The sequence below is a fragment of the Gavialis gangeticus genome, unplaced genomic scaffold (genome assembly GCF_001723915.1).
Source record: "Gavialis gangeticus isolate Ggan-Ray unplaced genomic scaffold, GavGan_comp1, whole genome shotgun sequence".
NCBI lineage: Eukaryota > Metazoa > Chordata > Crocodylia > Gavialidae > Gavialis > Gavialis gangeticus.
The window spans coordinates 18408664-18428510 of record NW_017729000.1 but is presented as its reverse complement, the minus strand read 5'-3'; positions in this window follow the sequence as shown (position 1 = coordinate 18428510).

Below are 19847 nucleotides of genomic sequence, written 5' to 3'. Positions count from 1 at the left end.
ATTGAACCCTCACGTAAGCTTGAATCCACTGTAATGGGAGAATTATTAATTGTTTTATTCATGTCGTTTCTTTTCTGTAGTTTAAGCGGTATGCACGACCATCTGCAGACAAATAGGAAGGCAAGTTAAATAGGTGCTTGCTTCCATGTGTGAGATTCCTAGCTTAAATAGTTGCTAAAAAAGGTGGAAGTTGTGGAGTTACAGTATCTACAGGAAGCTGAAATGACTGAGCAGAGGAAGCCCAGGATGCAAAAGGTTGAGAAGGTTCATCAGGTTAATGTGAACTTCTGTTTGTTGTAATTTCTCTCTCTCTTGGTCTCTCTTTGTTTGCCACTTTTAGAAATACATCAGAAGAGCCAGCTTGCCTATGTGCAGCTAACTGTAAACATAATAGTCTGTTTTTCTGGTGGTATATCAGAAATGTGGTGGCACACGGAGGTGAGGCTTAGACTGAGGCATGAAAGCCCAGGCATTGCAAGCATGATTAATGTGAGTCCCTTTGATGTGATCATAGCATAGCAGTTTTTTCTGGAATTAGGAAGCTGAATGACAACCGTGTAGGGAATAAACCCAATTTTGTGTAATCCTATATAATTGATATCATCATACTTAGGGAGAATGAGGCCAAATCTGTAGGTCTTATTCTAGCCCTGACCTACAGGCATGGAGGGAAATGGAAGATGGGAGGGGAATGATAGGTTTTGTGCTTTCTTTCTTTGCAGCTTCCCTAGGTCTCTTCTAAAATAAATGCACGCATGAGAATCTTTCCAGGGATGCTGGATCTGGTCCTACCTATGTCATTTTCCAAATTAGTAATTTCAGCATAAAATTTTATTTAAAAACTAGATACCCTATGAAACCGGTATTTAACCACTGCAGTTGTTAGAGATTAGAAATGCATTTTAAATACTATTTAAATAGGCAGTGGAATTTTTTTGGAGTGAGGCAAATTAGCCACAGAAAAGGATACAGGCTTCCAGGCAAGGCATTCAGTAGAGTAATTTCTGATCAGAGAAAGGTGTAAGACTGGTAAAGTTGGAAGGATCAGTCAGTGACAGGAAACAGCTTTGCATTGGCTCTTGGTTTATTGCACTCAAGTACCTGTGTGACATAAGGAAAGTTTTCCTGAGCTGGTTTTAATTAAGCACCCAGGGTTTCCCATATGCTTCCCTTTTGCTAAGATAGGCATCCATGTATCTTGCTCGCTGGGTGCAGATTGTCTGCATTACCTGACTAACCTGCTCTGGAAAATAAGCATAACATTCTTTATGTACCTCTGGCACAGTGCCTCCACATGCTGAAGAGGGAGAGTAGCAATATTATGAGATAACAATTGTACGGACATTTTAATACGTGAATGCCTGTCTAGGATTTTAATTAAGCTTTTATTCATTGTGGAATTAGGGTGCTGGTATTAAATTACTTCAGCAGCCTTAAGAGGCAAGGTTGCTTCCTGTGCAGAATAAAGTAAATTCTGGTTTAACCGTGGGAGGCAGGTAGACCGAGTACACAAATATTGAGCCACCTTTTCCAGACCAGCTGTGACACATCTGCTCAGTGGAACTACAGGTTTAGATTTCCAATTGCAGCCATTGACAAATCTGGTCACCTTGATTGGATATTGTTACATCTCTGCAATTTTCGTGTATTACGTTTGATTTAAAAAAGAAAGAGACATAAGGAGAGGGGTTTATCTCCCTTAAACCACATGAAGTAGAGGAGTTCTTCATAATAGCTTTTAATCCAAGCCCCTGTTAATTTTAGTTCTTCATAATAGCTTTTAATCCCAGCCCCTGTTAATTTTAGACTGGATGATCCATAATGTAATCTGTCCATAATGTAATCAGATCCATAATCTGTCAAGCACAAGTCATCTCATTGTAGCTGAAATATGAATAGACATTCACATTATCTGGAATACAGCAGATAGATATTGCTATTATAGGGGAAAGAGGAGAGGTGACAGAAACATCCCATTTCATGGTGAGCAGTGGTCACATTTCATTTTAATGTGATTAGGAGCCATTTGGCACTTTAATCAGTGCTATATCGCCGCTGCTGAGAATAGATATCGTCAGACAGGAAGCTGTAAGATGACTTTCATTCTCCTCTCCACATCCTTTTGATCAGAATTGTCAAAGGGAGCTGGAAGCAGATCACCACGTATCCGTTTTTTAGTCGGGTAGAAGAGGGCTAAATATGACTTCTGGATTGTTTTCCAGCTCTAGTCATCATTTTGCAATCTAATCCTATGAAAAAGAAAGGTGTACTGATAGAATGACTAAAAAAGGAAAGGAGTCCTTTCATCTTTTCCTCTAGGAAATCCATCCTTTCTGCTCTGCCTCAAATGCTAAATCCTGGCAGGGAATGAATTCTCCTGCATCGTCTTTCTCTTTGATTCTGGCCTGCCATGTTCCAGCTCTTCCCTCTCCATAGTACGGTTTTCTTTGGAACTGTTGTCCTTTATCATCCACGCCTCTAATCCCTCTGCTGGATTCCTTCCTCTTCTGTCTGCCTAGCTACTTGCTTATTTATTTGTCTAATGGAGCTTGGCAGAAAAAAAATACAGACTTTCCCAGACAATAATTCAGGCAAATGTTTTCATTAAAAAATATTGACAAAAAGAATTTGAACTAAAAAGCATCAGGTTTTTTATTTTCATATTCCATATTTGGACTTTCCCCTTTCTTTTTACCTGTCCTCTTTTTTTTTTCTCATCCCCTTTTAGTCCACTGAGAATGGGATGGAGGTGGGAGGAGACTAGGTTCTTTCTTCAGTGTTTAAGCACAAGCTTGTGTTGATCTATAAGTCAAAAATGACATAGAAAGAGAAGGTAGTGTGGATGGAATAAGAGCTGGCCCATATCCTCGCCCTACTCTGGCACCAGCTGAGCCTAGGTCTTTGCAGCTCAAAACATTTTGGTGGCATACAACTTTCATTGCCCCCTGAGCAAGATCTCCAGATTGTGGTGATCTCTTCTTGGACAATGTGGCTTTTAGTGAATTGGAGACTTGGCAGCTCCTGGGGTGGCTTGTATGTACCACCTTTGTATTTACCACCAGTTTTGTAGTGGTCAGAAACCCCTCCCAATGATCGTCTCTAGGACAGTGTTCACAGGTCAGGGCGAAGCCTTACAGCATGTGTCCAGCTCTCCTTGAAACAATGCATGCCTCTGCTCACCAGATGCTGCTCTCATTTAGAAATGTCTCACTGACAGATTAGCTTTGACAAGACTGAAATCCTTTCCCTGATAACTCTTCATGCTTGGTGGTGATGCTCTATTGTGTGAATGGGGATGGAATAAAACTAGATTAGTTTCTATTTATTTCACCCAACATTTCAAGTAACTTTTGAATTTCTATTACCATAAAGGCAGTGGATTATAGATTTGGTTATTTACAATTGTATTTCCTTGCCTCTCAAGGAGGTGCCAGGAAGAAGCTCTGAGGAATGAAGTTCATCTTTTTGAACACAGAATAATATCGATAATTTTAAATATATTTTTAAGGAGCCACTAAGAGCCTTAACTACTTTGGAAAATGTTGGCCCCTCCGGTGAGTTAGTTCACCACATTTGTTAGTCATTAAAATGTGACATAGGCAATACACCTTAATATTAGGGCTGTGCGAAACAGCACCATTTTGTTTCACCATTTTGATGGGACAGTGTTTCATTTTGAGTTTCGCTTCATTTTGAAAGCACTATACCGTTTCATTTTGTCGAAACCGTTTCTCTGTTTCGATGTTGTTTCGATGTTTCGCCCCATAGGCTAAGCATGGGGAAGCATGAAACTGCCTATAACTTTGTCATTTCATGCCTGATTTGGATGAAACCTGCCAGGCTCCATGTGTCATATCACCATCACTGAAACCCCAGGAGGCCTCCAGGACCCCTCCAGAACCCCAAGTAAAGCTGCTGGGGCAACCCAGATGCTGACCCCAGCCTCCCCAACCCCACTCAGGTCAACTTGCTGCATGCTAGAGTACACATGCACAGGCCTTTCTTGGGGACAAGCTGCTGTTGTTTGTCCCCAGGGAAATGCATGTGCCCACTCATCTGGACATGCCTATAAAGTACATTTACAGGTGTATACCTGTACACTTATGTACCAAATGAGAGCACACACGGGTACATACAGACTACACCCTGCCACAGCGAGGCAGATACACACACAGATTCTTACATGCATGTACACACATTCACGCAGTATGAAAAAACATATGCACTCATATCAACAAACCACACGCTTCCATGCCTATGCTAATGTACATACAACATTAGTCCTACAAAAATGCATATAACACACACATGACCACATGTTATCATATTCTTCAATTAATCACTGTAAAGGTTTCTGCCTGCACAGTTGAGGTGGAAATTTTCCCTAATTCAAATGCAACAGTAATAATTAGTAAGCTATAACTGGAGGTTACTACTGGAGCTATAACTGGAGCAAACTGGAGGTTCAGGGTTGTTTTCTTGCTGACATATACAGCTGCAGTGAGGCTGCTGCAATGCGCTTTAGCTGGGGCGTGTCAGAGCAGACTCGATTGGTTGAGTCAGCTGGAGCATGATAATTACCACACTCCAGCAGATTACAGCCTCACATGTATCAGCATCCCTGCACTGAAAAATGGCAGTGTGGGCACTTGTTCGACAAGCTTTAGTTGAAGTGCCCCCATGGCTATTTTTCACTGTAGGAACACTAACACACATGACACTCCAGGCACATTAAATAGAGCAGCCCTCAGAGCCTCCATAATTAAAGCGTCCCTCTTCCCCACTCCCAGAGCATGTCTATAAATGCCCGTACAGACTTAAAGGATAATCTAAAGAACCCCTGTGGTAGGGATTCAAAATTGAATGTATTCATTGCAACCTGGTTAGATAATGCAAGGCCTGAGAATCATGTTATACATTTTAAAACCTCTCCTTCTCTCAAGTTCATTTTTACATTGATTCAGAGTTACTGATGCTTCGGTGGGTTTTCAGAACTTGGATTCTAATTCAGCACCCACCAATGCATCTAGAGATAGTCAAACTCCTTAATCACTGATGGATTAGACAAAACAAATATCACACAGAGAGCTGTAAGATGCTGCTCTGCATCAGCCCTGTCTCAGACAGACATCTGTGGGTGCATGACCTATGCTTCTGGGTCCAGTGGCCATGAACAACCCAGCAAAGTCATATGGGCCTGAAGGCTTGCATGGGATGTTAGTGCTCTGAGAGTTCATTTAATTGTTTCTGAGTGCACTCAGAAACATATCCGACCCAATGTCCTGCAGATATCTTATGTCTCTCCAATAGAAGAAAAGGAGAGGATGCTATCAAATTTGAGAAGCTGGTTGCTGATTAATTTTTAACTGTACCTAGAGTCCTGTTCGCCATTACCACCCAGCAAGTATTAAGTAGAACTGGAAGAGAAAGCTGCAAAACTACACTTGAAAAGCTGTGCAATGGGATAGTTTGACAGTCTACAAATTCTTTTCAAGTCAGGAGTTCAAATTCTTTGAACAACTTTGGCTTCAATTTGTTAGTATTTTTCCTATAAGGGTATTCTTTCACCCAGGAGTACTTGTATAACACTGCACTGAGCCCCTCCCCAGTCACTAATGCTGGTTTTAGCTTTCAAATTACCCTTAATGTTGTTATTTTAAATAATAGCATGGATTTCTTAGGGTGATATCATTTATAGGACCAACTGTGTAGTACAGTTGGACAAAATTTCAAATGGGAGACATCCTCATCGTTGCTTATAGAAGATAGTGAAATCCGCCACTAACTTTCTTACACTCCCATAACATGGAAGATATTGAAATCTGCTGCTTACCATCACAGTCATAGTAGCCCTCTTACACTTGATTAATAGAGATATGTAACAATACAGTAACAGTGAATGGCAGAAGAAATACAGCTCAGTAATAATACAGCTTCTATAGACTGAATTCAGATATCTACCAAGATAGATAGGTAATTCAACATTGTCAAAGATTCTTCCTTATGTAAAATGATGACCAATATATATAAACTTTAGTTGCTCAGGTGCTGCACCCTTAAGGCCAGATTTTTAAAGGTACTTAGGCACCTAAAATCCAGATACATGCTTAGTGAGGTTTTTGAACTCCCACTGATTTCCTATTGATGGGTGTTTTAGAAAATACCACTAAGTGCCTATTTGCATCTGATATTACTGGGAGACTATGTTGCTTCCTATGAGCTTTTTATCAGTCCCCTCTCCCCCAGCATGAGACAGCCTAATCTTATTGAAAGATAAGAGCTGCTCCAGGCTATTCAGAAAAGGTGATGGGCCAGGCCAAGCCAAGATCCTGTCCCCACCCCCCCCCAGTCTTTTCAATAGGCCAGGGGACAGGCCAGGAAGGAAGGATGAAGTAGTGCATATTCTTTTGGGATGGCACAATAGCTCCAGTCTCTTCTGTGCTCAGCAGTATGTACCTGTTTCACACAAAATGCCTTCTAGACCTTGTTCTGCAGTGCTGTCCCTTTGCACATCTCTCACTGTGGGGAACTCCCTTAAAGGCACAATTTTAGACAAAGAACAATTTTAAGCCCATCTGTTCCAACAGTGAAAGACCTTCCTTTATACCTTTTGTTAATCAACAAAAATATTGTATTTTTCTTTCCTTGCCTATTGTTGTGACTTTGTTTCAGTTGACTATATGATTTCTCCTCTCTCCTTTCACCAAGCTCTTCTCAAGGTTTGAATGAATGATAGGCTAGTACTATTCACTCTGTTTGCTTTTCTTTTCCTTGTGCATTGTTGGCTAGTTACTCTGGCTATTCCTTTTACAGATACGCTATTCTCTTTTCTTCTCCTTTCTTGTTTTGTCAGCAGCTCTCTGTACCTTCTTTTCAGTATCACCACAATTTCTTTGCTTTTTTCTGCCTGTTTTTGTTCAGTCCCTGGGAGAGAATTTTTGTCAGACAGACTAATAGGTGGTGAGCAGAAGCAATTACAGTCCACTGGAAACCCACAAGTGCAATTAAAATCACAGAGATGCATCAGAAAGCAGAATATATTATTATAATGGGTCAGGATTACAGGGTAGATATGATAATCATGCTTCTGGACATCCCATGATGATATTAAACCTTGAGTTTTAGCCTTTAAGAATGTGGAGAAAAGCTTGTGAATAGCAATCAGGTGCACAAAAACTTAATTATATCAATGGGTGCAGCCACGTGTGCCTGAGACTGTAGATGGCCTAAACCAATAGCTGTAACAGGTGTATGCCATCACCCTGACTCAACAGGTCATGAATTCTGAAACCCATTATTTTGGAGCTCACTCTCCATATGACCCAAACAAAGATCACTAAGTCAATCTAGGAAGAGACCCTTTAAAATTGAGTTGCCTAATGTGATTTAAAACATCCCTTAAGGTTTTATTCAGGCAGACTTAAAAAAAAATTACATTAGCACTATTGCCAGCTCTCATGATTTTTGGCATTGTTGTTAAAGTCTGCATTTCAGGAATGTGCAAAACTGAGCTCTTTCTTTTATACATATATAAAAATATATATAAAAGAAAGAGCTAAATTTTTCACATTCCCAATGCATAGACTTTAAAAACAACTCCAGAAATCATGAGAGTTAGCAACACTGCATTAGCTGGTAAGACTACAACCTAGGTTTCCATTAGTGTGGCCTTGATGCACTAATCCCTTCATCTGGTCTCTCCAGATGAGGACTGAAGCACATTGATCTGAGATAAAGTTAGAGGAACTTTTGTTGCTGCTGTTCTTGGTGTACCTGCTCTTTTGAAGTTAGATCTCCAATGCTATCAGTCTGGCATCCTTCACAATTGCTAAATGCATTTATGAGAGTGCAAGAGAGGAAATTGCATTTGTGCCAACTGCGGGAGTGAAATACTTAATTTCCCCATTAGTCTATCAAGTTAGCTCATGTAAACAACATAATTAAATTTGTCTACATTCACTGTGCTATACAAATAATCAAAAATAATAACTTTAAGGGTCCAAAGATAACAATAAGATTAAATTAGATAAAAGGCTAGGAGGAGAATAAATTAAGGTAACAACAACAATTAATCAAGCAAAGGTAGAATAATGTATCAGTAGCAAATACAGCTCACACCAGAATTCTACTGCCAATCTCTGGCATAATTTAGGGAAAAGGCTCTGAACCCAAAACCAGGTCTGAATTTCACAGCCAACGCTATAATGACCTGTGTTACAACCTCAGCTCCAAACACCCAGGAACTTGTGCATAGGGGAAAAGAAAAACAATGTGAAAACAGATTCTGAATTTTGCAGCTAAGACTGTCTATACCCTCTCGCCTTAAAGAGCAGTAGTATATGCAGGGCAACACCAAGTCAAGATACCTGTTTAAAATGTGTAGTTATTTAGGGATACGTAGAGCTAAGGGTTAATGCAGAACTTTAACAGTGAAGACAAGAGGAACAGGAAAATGGTAAAAATAGATGATTTTTTAATACCCTGTAGTAATTTTTTTCCAGTTAATTACTTAAGGGACCAAGCCCATGGGGATCTCAGCATCCCCTGGGAAGTAGGAGACTTAACATTAAGGATCTTGCAGGACTGCTCAGCACTGTTCTAGCTAGGCTTTTACTTGGCATTCTTGTTAAACATACGCCCACAGACACTAGGAACATTTCAATAGAATAATCATACAGTATTTACGATTATAATGGCACTCAGTGAAAGCCAGCAGGTGACACTGTAGTTGAAATCCTAGATCTGTTGATAAAATTATAAAAACCCCACTGCTATCTATAGTAACAATATTTTGACCTGTGTGGGGCCGTGTTCTCATTAACTGGCCAATGGGCTAAAATCCTACATTGTACAACTTTGGAAATACAGGTGCAGTGTAGAGGTACTAGGCTTACTCTTGGGACTGAGAAAAGGTGCTGCGGTTCCTTGGAGTATGCACTTACTGAAATCCACTCTAAACATTTCAGCAGCCTTGAAATTAATGGCTTCTAGTCTGCTTCATATATTAAAAACCAGTACAGTAAAGTTACTAAGTAGGCAGTGGGGATGAAAGATGCTGAGCATGTAATCAGTGTACGCACATAACCAACACGTGGATTCCTGTGACATGTAGGGTGCAGACAGAAGTGATGTTTGTTGCATGATCGGCCCCTTGAAAACACTCTACAACCGTGTCCTTACAGAAGTGTATGGCTGCAGAGTGCTTTAAAATGACCCAATCCTGCAACAATCTGAACCCTCATAATATAAGGATTCAGATATAGTCACTCCAAAGTGGAGTGTCTTCATTAACTTGTGTCTGCACATGCCAGGAGCAGGGCTGGACTGACACAGCCCAGACCTCCTCCTGGCATTGTCTTCAGAATGGGAGTGGGGGAAGGGGGCAGAGGGAGCTCTGTCTGGGGCTTGCCTAGCTGGTGCTAGAAGGTGGGGCAGATGGATTGGACCCCCCCACTTGGAGCCCCTGCCCCATCTGGGTGCTTGCAGCTGTTCCAAATTGCAGCTAGGTCCCCCAACCCCTAGGACCAACAGCGAATGTCTGTTGGGTCCAAGGGATCAGTAGTCATTTGTAGGGGGTTCATGAGGGTGCAAGTGCACCCCCTGAGAGCGCTGATGCACCCCCTGACTGGCCACGCTCGCCACTTAGGCAATGGGCAGGGGGGCCAGGTGGGAGCACCAGTGCCCCTCCCCCTACAAGCACTGGCTGATTGCTGCAGCCGCTCCCAGAAGCGGCCACTACCACTCCTTGAAGTGGCTGCAGTGATTAGCCACAGTGATTAGTCTCAGGGGACACCTCCCCCCATCCCGGGCAGCAAGATCTGCTGCAGGGGACCTCCCAGCCCCAGTCAGTGGGACTGGTTGTGGAGGGGGGAACATGTCCCCCCCCCCACACTAAAGTGGCACCAGTTGCCAATGCAGGGGATTGCTGTAACTGATGGTGCTTCCTGCAAAATGCCATGAGTTACAGCAGGTAGCTGCTCTTCTGTGTGCACCCATATTGTAACAAACATCAGATCATTTTAAGCTGGCTCTGTGTTATGCAGGTAAGCCAACTATGTATTTATCTAGTATGCAAAGAAGTGGAGCATGCTATAGTTATTAACTGAAATTTTACATGTAGTTGAAAGCCTGGATTTTTAAGTCATCCACAGTTTTCAGTTCAGAAAAATCATCCAAATATTATTTCGTGGTTATTCCTCAGTTTGTGATTCCTTTTGTTCTAGACTGTTAATTACAGGTAAAATATTAACCAACTAATAACTCCCTTGTGCCAAGGCAGGGAATAGCACTGCCACTCATTTATATTCTTCTACTAGTACCAAGCGTATGATTATTTGTAATTCAAATGGATGAAGACTCTGGGGAGAAAAGGTCTACAAATCATTGTTTGACTATTTGAGAAAGGACAAATGAATTCATTTAGACATTTGTGTTTACTTTCTGTAAAGGTTTTTGAGTAAATGTTAAAGGAAAAAGATTCATAGGAAGTGAATCCCAAAGTTGCATGAAAATTACTTGTACATGCTGTGTCTTAATTTTGCACGCAGAAGAATTCACATCTTGAAGTGCTTACATTAATTTCCAATTAAGTAACACCAACCTCACCATGTGAATTATCAGACAAATGAAACTAAGCAACACGGGTTGAATTTTAAAAACAAGTGCCCAGTGAATGAAATAAAAAGAAGAAATCATGATCTGCTTGGAGACATTTCATGAGCAAAAGAGACTGAGCTGAATTTGCAAATGGTTCATTCAGCAATACTTCTAACCATCTAATTGATAGCACACAAATCTAGATCTACGTTTCCCTTTCATTTATCTTTTTGTGTAATCTTTAGGGTCCTGATTCAGGAAAGCTAGTTAAAAAGAAAGTAAGGACTTTCATGGAATTTGAGATGGACTGAAATCTATATTAATTTCCTAAGTGTGTGCCACTATGCTGGTATCTGGGAAAGTCATGTGGCACCATGGCACTTTGTGGACTAAGGTAGAGATGTGACTGTATATGTCATTGAACAGAAGTTTTTTACTGTCCAAATAAGTCTTCTAAAGACATTTTGTTGTCACTGATTACCTGAGGAACAATGCTTTTTGGCTTTTCATTAGGAATATCCACAGGATAACAGTTTGGGTGATTGTCCCTAACTTGAGCTGTAAGAAGTGCTTCTAGTTTGCTTCATATTTTATGCCATTAAATGGTATAGTAAGGTTACAAAGTAGGCAGTTGGCATGGTATCCCCAATAAGCTGTACTTTATTCAACAGTGTTTTTTAATTGTTAGTCCTCTTCCTGCTTTGGTTTTTTCCTCTGAATTACAGTAGGTGGCCATTTTACTGCTTACCTATTGCATATTCGGCACGGTGTTTATCTTCAGCAGAGTTCTGCAAACTCCTGTAGGAGGCCTAATGCTTAATACAATAATTAACCTCAGGAACATCCATGGGACTATTCTGGGTGGTGAATGCTACACCTGGGAATCAGTGTTTGCAAGGTCTACTTCAAAGCAGATTTGCAAGCTGTGTGACCTTATCAAGTTCTCCCGTCTTAAGAAAGCTCATCTGCCACGTAGAGTTTTCTGTGGACTCTGACAGCTCTATAGAATACACACACAAAATAGAAATGCCCAGAATAAAACACCTTGCAGGCTGCAGTAAATTAAAGAAGCAGGCACTACTCTGACAGGCACAGCTGGTAGCTCCAGTCCAGCAGAGTTACCTGGATTTTAGATTTAAAACCACGGCTCCTGAATCATTATGGAACAGGAGGTTTTGTCTCTCTTCCCCCACCCCTGCCTTTGTTAATTTTTCTCACATGCACAAATGATCATGTACTCTGAGCTCTTGCTTCAAATAAGCAGGATTAAATAAAAGGAGGAGGAAGTGTAGCAAATTATGGAAATGCGGCATTCAAAGCATTATGCAAATTGGTGTGTATTTGAAATATTATCACTTACTTGATGTCTTGTTGATCTAATAATAGTCTGTATTTCCATTATGGAAAAAGAAAAAAATATGTAATGTGACACTACTTTATCCTTAGTTTGTTCCCACGAGGCCATGCAGGCTGTCAGAGAGCTTGATATGCAAATCTAAATGTATGTGATTTAAGGGTGTAATGGACCATGAGAAATCCACAAGAGTCCTATGAACTGCTAGAACACCAGCTGTGATTGCTCAGTGCTGCTGCCTGTGGAATAAGGATAAGGCTATCCCAGCGCTGCAGACTACAGAGCATTAGATAGACCACACCAAGGGAACCTGGGAATTTAAAACTTTAATACATTTCTCCCGTATTTGCTATTTCAGCATCTCTTACAGGCACAGCAAAGGCACTCCATTCATACACTGGGCAGCTTTCAATAATGAGGGCTTCTATCATTTCCAGGAATGGAAATTCCCTTATGAACAGCTCATTGGTTGCTGCATTTTCATGGGGATGTTTGCTTGAATAATCACTTTCTTGTTAAAGATGCGAAAATATGTGGATCCTTGCTGGCTTGTTTAGCTGTAACCCTGAGCAACAGAAGAGAGAAATTGTATATTGTGCTTTTAGAGAATGATCCAAAACCATTGAAGACCACTTTTCATTGTTTTTTGGTGTACTTTTAGGCTGCTTTCCACCAAGGTCCCCAAAGCATCACGACTCTTAACTCCCACTGAAATGAATGGAAATTAAATCCTAAATTCCTGTGAGCATCTGGGCCTCAATTGTTACATAAAAAAATAAAGATTAATTGTACCAATGTAAAGCAGATTGTACTATACCCATATTGATTGTTTTATTTTAACCCAGGATTATATTCTACCTGGGTGCACAGGGTAGGGAGGATATAAAAAGAGTTCATCTCTCCTTAATGTGAAACATGAAAAGAGCAGACAGAATTAAGATAATGCTACTTCAAGATATCTTCCAGAGGTGATTAAGTATAATCACAGATGGAAGGAGGGGTGAAATAACTTTCCCACAGTCATCCAGCAGAAACCAAATAAAGGGAGATTCAAGATCTTCTAAATCTCTGTCCTATGCTCTCTCCACACCGCACGTTCTGCCCCCAGATCCAATAAGCATCCAAACCAAATCTGAACTTGTTCAGGGTCATCTATCACTTGTCTGGGTCTGAAGTAACTTTGCCTAAGTTTGAAGGAGTCAATGAACACAAATAGGCATTATGAGTATTTCAAGTATTTCACTTTGATTTGTAGTCTGGGAGGTAGCTCAGCAAATCTGCATGACAAACACATGTGCACATGTGTACCATAAAATTATGAATTATTTTGTTTAGAAGAGGTTCATTAGGAAGATTAATGAGAGATTACTTTGCTCTCTTTCAACAGCCTCATGCAAAAAGGGCAGCAAGTAATTCTCCTAGCTAGAATCCATCCTCTCCAGGGTCCCCATCTTCAATGCATCTCAAGCATTTAAACAGCTCATTCTTTGAAATTGTTATTTGTCAGCTTAATTAGCCCTAAAGGAAGCACTTGTTTCAAATTAGGACAACAGGTTTTTTCCTAAGAAGGACATAATGACATTAACAATGGCAGCTTGTTTAAATAATGGGGCTTTTAGGCGGGGTTTTAAATGAGGCTGAATGAACCCAGAACCACTTTATACCACAGTTGGGTTTCTGATTCAGCCCCTGAAGTTGCCCATTTAGTGATAATTCATGTCCTGATGACCCACCAGGCTCATCAGTATCATATTAGTGCAATTATGTTGCTCTAAAATGGGTCAAATATTGTCACAACAGTGAGAAAAAATAAAATGTCGGGGCCATGAACATAATGAAGGCCATGAAAAATCATGTTTTTGTGTTCCCATCTGGCTTTGCCATTGCTAGTACAAATATCAGAGAGAGATTTTTGAATTCCTCGCTCTGTCCTCCTGTCCCTGAAGAAATCATTCCAATCCTGGAAAAAGCCACAAGTAAAAGTAATTGTGGCTCATTTCAATCAGCTTTGTATCTGGCCATATCACATTGATCTAATTAGTAGGATCCCGAGGAAAACAGTTTGGAATGAGAATAATGGAATATTAGACAGGATTAAGATAACTCTGTCTAGACCCTATGATTAAAAAATGAAGGCTATTCATAAATCATGATTAAGGTGAATTGCTGGAGGCTTTCCTATTTGTGTATGTTAGGGCCTTACATGTTGCACTGTGAGCTGCCCAAATGTTGATGGATGTTAGTGCTAGCTCAAGTTTGGAGCAGTCACACATTCAGGCCAGCAGAGGCCTTGAGGACTGAAAGGTAAGAATCCCCTGCCCTCCCATTCTGGGCTTCCCCAGGTACTCCCTGCCACTGCAGCTCCCTCTCCTCCTCCAGCCCTGGGCCTCCCCCTGCTTACTTGTGGTTTCCTTCACTGCCTGTCTCAGGGGAGCAGACAGGAAGGGTTAACCTGCCTGCTGAGCTGCTACTCCCAGGCAGCTACTCTTCCAGGCTGAGCATGGCCCAGAGAGCAGCAGCGGTGCTAAGGAGATTAACCCTTTCCTGCTTGCTTCCCAGGGACTGACAGTGTAGGCAGCCACCAGTAAGTGGGAGGAAGAGGGCAGTGAGCAGGGCTCTGGGTGCTGTGGGGGAGGGGGGGGCAGCGAGTCTAATTGAGGGAGAGTTGAGTGGGTAGATTGTAGGCTAGACCTACTCTAGGCTACACCTACATCAAGGTGTAGCCTTGAGTAAGTACACTTTAATATACCATAAGGTGTGTAACATGGATCAGAGATAATCCTGCCCTGGAGTGACATAACTTTGAGCCACCTAAGAAATGCTTAAAACTAGTTTCAAGTGCTAGTATGCAGACAATCCAGGGTTAAGAGTTCCAGGAACCACCCAGAATTACTGTGTAGTGACGTCTTTAAAGATCAGCTTTCATAGATTCAAAAAAATCACAACAAGGAGGTTCTCCTACAGTTAGGGCAGCGGTACACTGGAAGAAAGAAACCTGAAGTTTGCACAGCGTTATGCCTATATTGGTTAAGAGAGGCAAGGATTATTTGATATATTTTATTGGACATGCTTTTGGGCTTCAGTTGCACAATGCTGCTCAGCCCTCATTTCCATGGGTACTAACTGGAATATTTAAATCTTGATGCCTGGCCCAAACAGCGAAACTGAGCATTGGTAAGATGCACACTGAAGGGAAAGGTAGAAATCTCCATCCTTGGGATGTACTGAATGTAAATCACAGGTTGGCAACCTTATAGAGCAGTGAGCTGCTGCTTGCAACTTGACTGTAGCCTGAGACCTTTGCTCCCCTCTGTGGTGACCACCTCCATGGCAGCCAGGCTGTTTGCTGCCACTTCTGTTACATGCCACAACCTCCACCTTGCACAACCAATCCCCATCCACAGCAGCAGTGGTGAGTGGTGTGTGCTATAGGAACAAGGGGGAGTGAGGGTGTTGAAGTGGGGATCAGGGACATGGTGCAGGGTGGAGATGCGGGATCTGCCAAGAAAAGCTGTGTATCGCCAATCCCCTGTGCTGCTGTGCCAAATCCAGCCCACAGGTTGTAGACCTCTGGTGTAAATTAATACAGACCAATGTCTGAAATAGGATATTCGAGCCTGTCTTTCTTCCACAGGAAGGTTTTGCAAATGGAACTGTGTAGCTGGGGATTACTGAAGCTTGGCCACCACTTGTCTCTGCTCTGTGCTGCCATTCACGGTCTGCTGTACAATGGATGAGCACCTGCCCTGTATAGCAGACGTGCACTGGTTCTACTGCCAGCACCAGCATTGGAGCTGGATTTACCCTTAAGTGGACTTTTTCTTTCTATTGAGAAATGTGTATACCAGATGTATGTAGGCAATGCATGTGGTTGTGTTACTGAAAGAAAAGTTCAGAGACATCCTGGCCAATTTATGGTTGCATGTCATCCTGTTAGAGTGCAGAAACTACTCAACCAGCTTTCATGTTCCCACTTCTATGAAAGGCTTCCCCTGAATGTCACCATTGGCCTCCCTATATTATGCATCAAAAGCACACGGGGGCTAACCTTCCCTGTCCCCAACAGCTACTAGCCTATAGAAAGGGCTGCTTCAGTGTTTTTGTTCTGTTGAAACAAGGCAATGAATCCCATTGAAATGGAAACATAATCTGATTGTCTAACACTCCAATTGTTGATCAGTGAGATCTTTTAAAATGTCCAGACAACTCTAATTTTTGAATCGTCAAAGAAACCTGTTTTTGGAGCCTGTCTTAAATGTGAATGTCTCCCTCTGGCTTAATGTTCCTTGTTGCATACAAGCAGGCCCTTTTCTTTCTCTTTCTCTCTCAAAGCAGAGATGATGAAAGCCTTAGGCCACTCAATTCAGATACAGAAAAAAAGGGGGGGGGGAGGGAGGAAAATATAGGGAAAGACATGAATAACACAGTAGGGATGGTGACCTTCCATGTTCTTTCTCTGACAGTGGCCCATTCTATAAAATATAATTTGTTTTTATTGCCTGCTTACAGAAGTTGTTTAGAGCCCTTTCTTCTCTCCCTCCACCCCTACCCCTCTGTCCCCAACAAATCTTCTGCCTTAAGCACCAGTTTGCATGGATTAGCCACTATTATAAGTGTTCGCAAACTGAACTATGACTTCCAGAAGGTGGGACTGCAGCTTCAAAACAGGCCATTATTCAGAGGAAAATTAGAAGATGTTTAAAGATTAAGCAAATCTGTGTTTGTTGGTCTTCCCTCTCCTTTCTTCCTGAATGCAATATTTGAACCGAGAAAATGCTTCTTCAAGTTCTGGAAATTAGGGGTGTGCGAAATGGGTTGTATTTGATTTGGATTTGGATTCAGCCCAAATCAGGAACAATAATTTGATTCGTTGATTCGGATCACTGTCCCCGATTCAATTCAGCCGAATCTGAATCTGAAGATTTGATGCTGATTCGAAGAATCAGTGATTGGGCCAGAGACGCAGCTTTGAATGTGTTTTCTACATACCTTGAGGTACCAGGTGTGACTCATGAACACTGCAATGCTGGGGTGGATGAAGTATCCCACAGGCCCTGCGTGCTCAGTGGCAAACCCAGAATTACTTCCGGTCCACTTCCAGATCCACTGGGGAGCGGGTGGGGCCCCCTCCCCCCACCCGCCTGGCTCAGCAATTGGCTGCAGGGGGAGCTTGAGCACCCCCCCGAGACCCAGGAGGCACCAATTGCCAAGGGCGTAGTGGAGCCCCCCAGTGCGCTACCTGGTGGAACCGGAAGTGGACAGGAAGTGCTTCTGGTCCACTTCTGGGTCTACTGCTGAGCACACAGGGGAGCCCCCTGTGCTCCTGTGGGATGCTCCATCTGCCCCAGCATCACAGCATTCATGAGCCGTGTGGTACCTCGAGGTATGTAGAAAAAACATTTAAAGCTGTGTCTATGTCCAAATCTCTGAATCGTTTCAAATCTCTCCGAATCGATTCGGAGGGTTCCAATTCGATTTGGAGAGATGAAAGGGTCTCCTGATTCAATTTGGATTTGGAGATTCAGTCACCGAATTGGGCCAGATCTCCACCAAATTGAATCAGGGACCAAAGTTTCACAAAGCCCTACTGGAAATGTTCTGTGAGCTCCGTGTGTGTGTTGAGGTTGTTTCCTCCTCTTTTATATATTGTTTAGGAATTGGCTGTGATTTACTTTACATTGTTTACACTATGCTTAAAAAGATCGTATTTACAAATCAATATGGGGACTCTATTTTCTGTCATGACCAATCCTTTACATAGTTGGAAAGCCTGTAAATTAACATACTCCTTTCAAATTACATGGATGTGTGTGTGTTTGCATGTGTGTGTGATACTATCTAAGAACACCAGAGATGGCTTCTACAATGCTAAGTCTCAGATTTCCAAATTCTAGTGTCATGCAAATACTGAGAAGTGTTTTATTTCAGTACCACTAGCCACATTCAAGGTGATTCTTTTATATTTTTATTTTTTGTTCAATCTGGATAAAAAAGAACTCACAATTGGCTTAAATGAGATTACAACCAGGAGGCAGATAAAGGAAACTTAAATGATATGTGACCAACTATGAGAAATTTCTCTCTAAAATGTTGCTTGCAAATAGAAATAATTAAGGTAATTCCACTTGGGCTCCATTTTCTCTAGGTCCAATTGTGGACCCATCCCAATTGACTGTGGAGTTTCACCACAGCAAGATGTCTTCAACTTCTTTTATTCTCCTACATGCTGTGCTGTGTGGAAGGCTGTCAGGTACGGTCAGGATCTTGGAGTATAATCAAAGATCTACCTAGAGAAGGCAGAACCTATGTGGTAGCTCCAAAACCTAGACAAAAGGCTTCTTCCACTTCAGCTGCCTGGCAAACTGTGGGTCTACTGAAGTTGAGCCCTTAAATGTAGATTTGACCACAGTGCACAAAACCCAAGTCTCTTTAATCATGTCTCTTAGATCCTAAATCAGCCTTTCAAAAAAGTGGGCTCTGTTAACTGATCATTTACCACTAGAGACTTTCTTATCCCAGCATTTAACCATTGCTACCTGCCCATGGCCACATATGTAGCCCAAATTAATCTTTCTCATTCTCTTTTTCCAATTAGTCTCTGCTCCTTCCCCACCCTTGCTCAGAGTGAATAACCTCTTGACCCCCACACTACGTGTTCTGAAACATGGCCAAGTTTTAAACAGGGAATTATCCCATTAAATAACATAGCTGTGACTGAAGTAAAGGGGGAAAATCCTTATCCTTTAGGTTATCTTTTAGTCAATAGTTGCTGATTACATGCAACCATAGACACTGTGTGAAGTTAAGAGAATCCCATGCACCTGATTTTCTTAGCACAATTGTAGTCAATAAGGCATTTTAAAGTTAACATACCTACCGTGCACTTTGTTAAACAGATTCACTTTCTGACCTCCTTCCAGTCTTGTTCTATGTGGAGCTGCCAGAATGATACCCAGATAAAATATTTGGCAACTAGACCTTAAGTGACATTTTGTTAATTCATGCAACACTCCTAGCAATGATAATGCGGAGTCTGATGAATGATTGCCAGCTTATCTGTATGATTGTCAGGCATTTCACAGTAGGATGCTTATTAACATTTAGCATTAATGTACAGTTCCCCCAAAGTTCCAAGCAGAGACTAAGCCACAAAATTCAAGGCATGCAGTCCTTGCCTTGCACCTATAGATTATTAGAGCTGACTATATGACATGGATTAATTGCAATTTCAAGTCTTTCTAGTTATCACTATGCTATTAATTACTTTAATGATGCATTCATTTAGATTGGAAATATGATACCAGTAAAGTTTAATTAAAAAAATCAATAACTCATTAACACGTTATTGCTGTACCTACACGAGTCACCAGATTAATCTCCTGTTGCTGGACAAGCAGCACTTTAGATACCAATGTAAAGATTTATGTCCATAGATCTTTTATTTCAAGTAATTTTTGTAAGGACAGTCAGACACTAGGAATTATTCAGTCACTCACTTTAGTCTACAAACTATGGGCCAGTAGTCAGGCCATTCTCCTTTTCTGTGGTCCAGGCTGAAATAAGGCATATCTGAGATTATTTAATTTTTTAAGATTTTTTTTTTATACAAAGAAAAACATATTTACCACATGAGCATTTGTGTAGTTAGCTGAAATCTTTTCACTTCACAGCATGTGGTAAAAATAAGTCATTGAGCTATTAATTAACAGCCAAAGTGTTGGGCACTAGCCTAGCAGTTTTATCAAGATGGCAAAATGCAGCAGTATTACAAGACTTAGAATCAGACCCTCAGTGTCTATGAATGGCATAGTTCATTGACTTTGCTAGGGGCCTTAGTAATTTACACCGATCTGAGTATTCAGCCCTTGTGCTCTAACAGTAGGCCATTGCTTTATTA